Raw genomic sequence first — 8,722 nt, 5'->3', positions numbered from 1 at the left:
CCTAGTTAAAAAATATGTATTTTTGTAATTGGAGGCTAGTTACCTATACCTACATTAATGCCACAGGGTAAGGAGTTAAGTGTAGTGTTGCCAGGATTAGATATCAGAGCATTAAAAACCTTATCAAGAGTTTCTATGCTAATGATATCCATAATATTTGTTCACCAATGCTTTGGATACAAATGACTTTCCCTCGATTTGTACTGTTTTCTAGGGGAGCAAACTATGAATGTTATTGGACTACACTGAGCGTAACGGAGTCTTAGAGTGTAATAATACTATATATCACGTACTGTACAGTAAGTGTTATTAACATGACACAGATGCTATTGAAACTGTGTATCATCCAATGATTAAGTATTCCCTCTATCTCTGGTAAATTTGCAAATTCAGGCATTAGAGATTACATTTTAGTTTGCATTGACCTGCCCCCTGACCCAACTGTACTGTTAGTGATAAGTGTTCTTTGTCTACCACGGGACATTAGTGAAACGAGTGACTGGATCTCCATGGTGTTCAGTCAGAGGATCAAGATGATGTCCTTCTGTGTGTAAATATTTGAAGATAACATAACTTCAAAAGGAACAAAGAAAACCCAAATCAAAAAGCCCCAATATCAATTGCCTGTAAAGAGAACTTGAAATTGTATTTCTTTTACTCTGCTTTAAACCAAATGTTGTATAAGTTAGGTAGTATCATGAGTCTAGTGTTGCTCTTTAGCAATATGTTTTTGTGGAACAAAAACCTATAATACTTGAGGTGTCAAACAAGGGGGAGGTAGGATACAAAGTGTGTCTATGGAAATAAAAGCGAAGTCAGACACCATTTCAGTTGCTGAGATAGTGTGTCGCTGTTGTAGGCCTAGCTGTATTTTATATTCATTACAAGTCATATTTTTCCTCTTGTAACTTGTGTATTATTTTTTACTGCAGAACGTATAAGTTCTCCGGTGTAGGTAATGTAAAATATCGTCAACCAGAAATAATGGCTGTTATACCCAGGCACTAAGCTCTCAGCTCTCTTCCCTTCTGGCCTGAAATGCCAAATACAGAAAGGATCCAAGTGTCATATTTTATAATTTGACATATGAATGCAGAAGGCAATATCTGGCACAGGTTTCACCGGACTGATGAAATGATCCTCAGGGCGAGTGCGGGGAGCCGGCACAGGACGTACCGGGTTGGGAAGGCGCACTGGAGGCCTGGTGCGTGGAGCCGGCACAGGTTGCACGATTTGAAATACGTAGCGCACATAAGCACACATACCAAACAAAACAATATCCCACATCGCAGGTGGGAAAAGGAACACACTAAGTATGATCCCCAATTAGAGGCAACGATATTCAGCTGCCTCCAATTGGGAACCATACACATACACCAACATAGAAATATACTATCTAGAACCCCCCCATAGTCACGCTCTGACCTATTACACCATAGAGAACCCCGAGGGCTCTCTATGGTCAGGGTGTAACACTAGGGCTCTATTCAATCTGCATTGCAGAAATTCATCTTTGCGATTTAAAGGCAATGTTCTCGCTTTAGTGGAGATATACACTGTAAACACAGTACAGTCGTGGCCAGAAGTTTTGAGAATGACACAAATATTAATTTCTAATTTTAATAAATATTAATAAAAAGTAATATACATTTTCAAACAAAGTTTGCTGCTTCAGTGTCTTTAGATATTTTTGTCAGATGTTACTATGGAATACTGAAGTATAATTACAAGCATTTCATAAGTGTCAAAGGCTTTTATTGACAATTACATGAAGTTGATGCAAAGAGTCAATATTTGCAGTGTTGACCCTTCTTTTTCAAGACCTCTTCAATCCGCCCTGGCATGCTGTCAATTAATTTCTGGGCCACATCCTGACTGATGGCAGCCCATTCTTGCATAATCAATGCTTGGAGTTTTTCAGAATTTGTGGGTTTTTGTTTGTCCACCCGCGTCTTGAGGATTGACCACAAGTTCTCAATGGGATTAAGGTCTGGGGAGTTTCCTGGCCATGGACCTAAAATATCGATGTTTTGTTCCCCGTTCCACTTAGTTATCACTTTTGACTTATGGCAAGGTGCTCCATCATGCTGGAAAAGGCATTGTTTGTCACCAAACTGTTCCTGAATGGTTGGAGAAGTTGCTCTTGGAGGATGTGTTGGTACCATTCTTTATTCATGGCTTTGTTCTTTGGCAAAATTGTGAGTGAGCCCACTCCCTTGGCTGAGAAGCAACCCCACACATGAATAGTCTCAAGATGCTTTACTGTTGGCATGACACATGACTGATGGTAGCGCTCACCTTGTCTTCTCCAGACAAGCTTTTTTCCGAATGCCCCAAACAATCGGAAAGGGGATTCATCAGAGAAAATTACTTTACCCCAGTCCTCAGCAGTCCAATCCCTGTACCTTTTGCAGAATATCAGTCTGTCCCTGTTGTTTTCTTGGAGAGAAGTGGCTTCTTTGCTGCCCTTCTTGACACCAGGCCATCCTCCAAAAGTCTTCACCTCACTGTGCGTGCAGATGCACTCACACCTGCCTGCTGCCATTCCTGAGCAAGCTCTGTACTGGTGATGCCCCGATCCCGCAGCTCAATCAACTTTAGGAGACAGTCCTGGCGCTTGCTGGACTTTCTTGGGCGCCCTGAAGCCTTCTTCACAACAATTGAACCCCTCTCCTTGAAGTTCTTGATGATCCAATAAATGGTTGATTTAGGTGCAATCTTACTGGCAGAAATATCCTTGCCTGTGAAGCCCTTTTTGTGCAAAACAATGATGACGGCACGTGTTTCCTTGCAGGTAACCATGGTTGACAGAGGAAGAACAATGATTCCAAGCACCACCCTCCTTTTGAAGCTTCCAGTCTGTTATTCAAACTCAATCAGCATGACAGAGTGATATCCAGCCTTGTCCCCGTCAACACTCACACCTGTGTTAATGAGATAATCACTGGCATGATGTCAGCTGGTCCTTTTGTGGCAAGGCTGAAATGTAGTGGAAATGTTTTTTGGGGATTCAGTTCATCATCTGATCACTCTTCATAACATTCTGGAGTATATGCAAATTGCCATCATACAAACTGAGGCAGCAGAATTTGTGAAAATTAATATTTGTGTCATTCTCAAAACTTTCGGCCACGACTGTATATGTCAGTCCAATCGGAAATTACCTTTACATTTCTATCGCAGAATCTGTAACACTTCAGCTTTACAGATTGAATAGAGCCCCTAGTAAACTCAACAGAGTTTAGAACCAGAGTCTAACATCTCTGTTAGAACTAGTATTACAAGTTGCTGAAGCACACCAGATGATAGCCTTACATATGGAATGACACAACAAATCACTGGACCACAAAGTGAAATACTAGTGGAATACGTCAGGTGCAGCTGGGGAATTGTGTAAAATGATCACAAGACCAACAATAATATATCAAAACCTTGAAAAACTATTATCACCCTAACCCACTACATTGAGGGTCATAATGGTATCAATGAATGATAAAACACAAACTGTCATCAGGGATAGTAGAGCTGGAGCTGCCACCGCCTTTGTTCAGCAATCATCAGAGACATGTGTACACTGTAATACAGACCATAGTAAGTCATTAAAGGATGAATATAGATATTATACAAACATCTGTCTAAAGCTACGAGTATTCATTTTTCATATCAGGGTAAATTCACCTCAGACACAAATGCAGGTGGGGTGTGCTCTGTGTTGGTTTAGCCTGAACTGGCAGTTAATGATAAATGCTGTTACCTACTGGTCTTATCTGTAACTCATAGAAGGGCATTGTTCCTGTATTAGTCTTCAGCTCGGCTATAGAACACTGTCTGTACCCTCTGGGGAAAACGTATTTACAGTCAGTGGAATGATGATGTCTCTGTTTAATTGCCTCAGAGTAGGAGCGCTTATCTAGGTTGTTTAGCCTTTTCTATGATCCTAGATCAGCACTTCTACCCTAGGACGCTTTATGAATGTCTACAGCAAGATGGCGTAGCAGTTCAGACGTCCTTTGTCTTCCTCTTGTCGTGTCCCGTGTATAGATATATTTACATATTTTCTTCGAATATCTTTTTACATATTTTTTTCGAAAAACTCAACCTCAAAACACTCTCCTGCAACCCGCCTCATCAATTTAAAAATAAAAGTATTATTTACCTCAAATCTGAAATCCACAACAGAAGCTAGCTAGAGGTTAGCTTGGCTAACGTTGGAGTTCAGCTAGCCACGGTTAGTGGTCCTCAGCTATCCATTAGCTCGTAAAGCCATCGCCAGTTTTTGTACAGCGCGACTCAGACCAGAGCTTACCGGACCTATTCTCTCTCCATATCCCCGGATTTCTACCGCAGGCTCTGGACATTTACACCTGGATCTTTCAGCTAGCTAGCTGCTACCTGAGTGACTATTGGCAACGTAGGCCCCGGAGTAAACATAAATTATTCCGGAGCTAGCCAGCTGAAGAGTTTCATCAGCCACTCCTGGGCTATTCCGGAGCTAGCCAGCTGAAGAGTTCCATCAGCCTCTCCTGGGCTACAATCACCTATCCGGACCCGTTTTACTGCCGATGCGGAGACCCATCGGGCCTTCACGACTGGACCACCGACATTATCTGCCCGAGGGAGTTATCCAACTGGCCCCTCCGTCGCGACGTAACCCGAATGCCCATCTGCGGCCCGCTAATCGTTAGCTGTCTCATCGGCTGCTATCCGAATAGGTCTATCGGACAATTTTCTTGGGCCACTATAACTAACTATTTTGCTAATTGGACTGGTCCCCCCTACCACACGGAACCCCACTAATCTACAGACGGAATCGCATGAGGTGGCTAAAAACAGACCTCCCTCCATCTTCTACCAGCTTGCTACCTATGGCTCGGCTAGCTATCTAACTCTCACTGGACCCTTTGATCACTCGGCTAAGCATGCCTCTCCTTAATGTCAATATGCCTTGTCCATTGCTGTTCTGGTTAGTGTTTATTGGATTATTTCACTGTAGAGCCTCTAGCCCTGCTCATTATACCTTATCCAACCTCCCAGTTCCTCCACCCACACATGCTATGACATCTTCTGGTTTCAATGATGTTTCTAGAGACAATATCTCTCTCATCATCACTAAATGCCTAGGTTTACCTCCACTGTACTCATATCCTACCATACCTTTGTCTGTACATTATACCATGAAGCTATTTTATCGCCCCCAGAAACCTGCTCCTTTTTCTCTCTATTCCGGACGTCACAGACGACCAATTCTTATAGCTTTTAGCCGTACCCTTATCCTCATACTTCTCTCTTCCTCTGGTGATGTGATGTAGAGGTGAATCCAGGCCCTGCAGTGCCTACCTCCACTCCTACTCCCCAGGCGCTCTCTTTTGATGACTTCTGTAACCGTAATAGCCTTGGTTTCATGCATGTTAACATTAGCAGCCTCCTCCCTAAGTTTGTTTTATTCACTGCTTTAGCACACTCTGCCAACCCGGATGTCCTAGCCGTGTCTGAATCCTGGCTTAGGAAGTCCACCAAAAACTCTGAAATCTTCATCCCTAACTACAACGTATTCAGACAAGATAGAACGGCCAAAGGGGGCGGTGTTGCAATCTACTGCAGAGATAGCCTGCAGAGTTCTGTCCTACTATCCAGGTCTGTACCCAAACAATTTGAACTTCTACCTTTAAAAATCCATCTCTCTAAAAACAAGTCTCTCACCGTTGCCGCCTGCTATAGACCACCCTCGGCCCCCAGCTGTGCTCTGGACACCATATGTGAACTGATTGCCCCCCATCTATCTTCAGAGCTCGTGCTACTAGGTGACCTAAACTGGGACGTGCTTAACACCCCAGCCATCCTACAATCCAAGCTTGACGCCCTCAATCTCACACAAATTATTAATGAACCCACCAGATACCACCCCAAAGCCGTAAACACTGGCACCCTCATAGATATCACCCTAACCAATTTGCCCTCTAAATGCACCTGTTTTCAACCAAGATCTCAGCGATCACTGCCTCATTGCCTGCATCCGTAATGGGTCAGCGGTCAAACGACCTCCACTCATCACTGTCAAACGCTCCCTGAAACATTTCAGCGAGCAAGCCTTTCTAATCGACCTGGCCCTGGTATCCTGGAAGGATATTGACCTCATCCCGTCAGTAGAGGATGCCTGGTTATTTAAAAAAAAGCCTTCCTCACCATCTTAAATAAGCATGCCCCATTAAAAAAATGTAGAACCAGGAACAGACATAGCCCTTGGTTCTCCCCAGACCTGACTGCCCTTAACCAACACAAAAACATCCTATGGCGTTCTGCATTAGCATCAAACAGCTCCCGTGATATGCATATTTTCAGGGAAGTTAGAAACCAATATACACAGGCAGTTAGAAAAGCTAAGGCTATCTTTTTCAAGCAGAAATTTGCTTCCTGAAACACAAATTCAAAAACATTCTGGGACATTGTAAAGTCCATGGAGAATAAGAACACCTCCTCCCAACTGCCCACTGCACTGATAGGAAACTCTGTCACCACCGATAAACCCACCATAATTGAGAATTTCAATAAGCATTTTTCTACGGCTGGCCATGCTTTCCACCTGGCTACCCCTACTGCAGTCAACAGCACTACACCCCACACAGCTACTCGCCCAAGCCTTCCCCATTTCTCCTTCTCCCAAATCCATTCAGCTGATGTTCTGAAAGAGCTGCAAAATCTGGACCCCTACAAATTAGCCGGGCTAGACAATCTGGACCCTTTCTTTCTAAAATGATCTGTAGAAATTATTGCAACCCCTATTACTAGCCTGTTTAACCTGTCTTTCGTGTCGTCTGAGATTCCCATAGATTGGAAAGCAGCTGCTGTCATCCCCCTCTTCAAAGGAGGGGACACTCTTGACCCAAATTGCTATAGACCTATATCCATCCTACCCTGCCTTTCTAAGGTCTTCGAAAGCCAAGTCAACAAACAGATTACCGACCATTTCGAAACCCACCGCACCTTCTCCGCTATGCAATCTGGTTTCAGAGCTGGTCATGGTGCACCTCAGCCATGCTCAAGGTCCTAAACGATATCGTAACCGCCATCGATAAGAAACAATACTGTGCTGCCATTTTCATTGACCTGACCAAAGCTTTCGACTCTGTCAATCACCACATCCTCATCGGCAGACTCAATAGCCTTGGTTTCTCTAATGATTGCATCGCCTGGTTCACCAACTACTTCTCTGATAGAGTTCAATGTATCAAATCGGAGGGCCTGTTGTCCGGACCTCTGGCAGTCTCTATGGGGGTGCCACAGGGTTCAATTCTTGGGCCAACTCTTTTCTCTGTATACATCAATGATGTCGCTCTTGCTGCTGGTGAGTCTCTGATCCACCTCTACGCAGACGACACCATTCTGTATACTTCTGGCCTTTCTTTGGACACTGTGTTAACAACCCTCCAGACGAGCTTCAGTGCCATACAACTCTCGTTCTGTGGCCTCCAACTGCTCCTATACACAAGTAAAACTAAATGCATGCTCTTCAACCGATCGCTGCCTGCACCTGCCCGCCTGTCCTGCATCACTACTCTGGACGGTTCTGACTTAGAATATGTGGACAACTACAAATACCTAGGTGTCTGGTTAGACTGTAAACTCTCCTTCCAGACTCACATCAAAATCTCCAATCCAAAGTTAAATCAAGAATTGGCTTCCTATTTCGCAACAAAGCATCCTTCACTCATGCTGCCAAATATACCCTAGTAAAACTGACCATCCTACCGATCCTCGACTTCGGCGGTGTCATTTACAAAATATCCTCCAATACCCAACTCAACAAACTGGATGCAGTCGATCACAGTGCCATCCGTTTTGTCACCAAAGCCCCATATACTACCCACCACTGTGACCTGTACGCTCTCGTTGGCTGGCCATCACTTCATAATCGTCGCCAAACCCACTGGCTCCAGGTCATCTACAAGACCCTGCTAGGTAAAGTCCCCCCTTATCTCCGCTCACTGGTCACCATAGCAGCACCCACCTGTAGCACGCGCTCCAGCAGGTATAACTCTCTGGTCACCCCCAAAGCCAATTCCTCCTTTGGCCGTCTCTCTTTCCAGTTCTCTGCTGTAAATGACTGGAACGAACTACAAAAATCTCTGAAACTGGAAACACTTTTCTCCCTCACTAGCTTTAAGCACCAGCTGTCAGAGCAGCTCACAGATCACTGCACCTGTACATAGCCCATCTATAATTTAGCCCAAACAACTACCTCTTCCCCTACTGTATTTATTTATTTTATTTTGCTCCTTTGCACCCCATTATCTCTATTTCTACTTTGCACTTTCTTCTACTACAAATCTACCATTCCAGTGTTTTACTTGCTATATTGTATTTACTTTGCCACCATGGACTTTTTTGCCTTTACCTCCCTTATTCCACCTCATTTGCTCACATCGTACATAGACCTATTTTTCTACTGTATTATTGACTGTATATTTGTTTTACTCCATGTGTAACACTGTGTTGTTGTATGTTGTCGAACTGCTTTGCTTTATCTTGGCCAGGTCGCAATTGTAAATGAGAACTTGTTCTCAACTTGCCTACCTGGTTAAATAAAGGTGAAATAAAAATAAAAAAAATAAAATGAATACGGGCCCTGGTCTGAATATCGGAAGTGATTTCTGCAGCGAATTACACTTTTTATTTAAAGTACTCCAAAGAATAAGGGTGGAAAAATGACATATAAATCATGGCA

The sequence above is a fragment of the Salmo salar genome, chromosome ssa12, assembly GCF_905237065.1.
Source record: "Salmo salar chromosome ssa12, Ssal_v3.1, whole genome shotgun sequence".
NCBI classification, from domain to species: domain Eukaryota; kingdom Metazoa; phylum Chordata; class Actinopteri; order Salmoniformes; family Salmonidae; genus Salmo; species Salmo salar.
Note: the sequence above shows the minus strand (reverse complement) of the source record.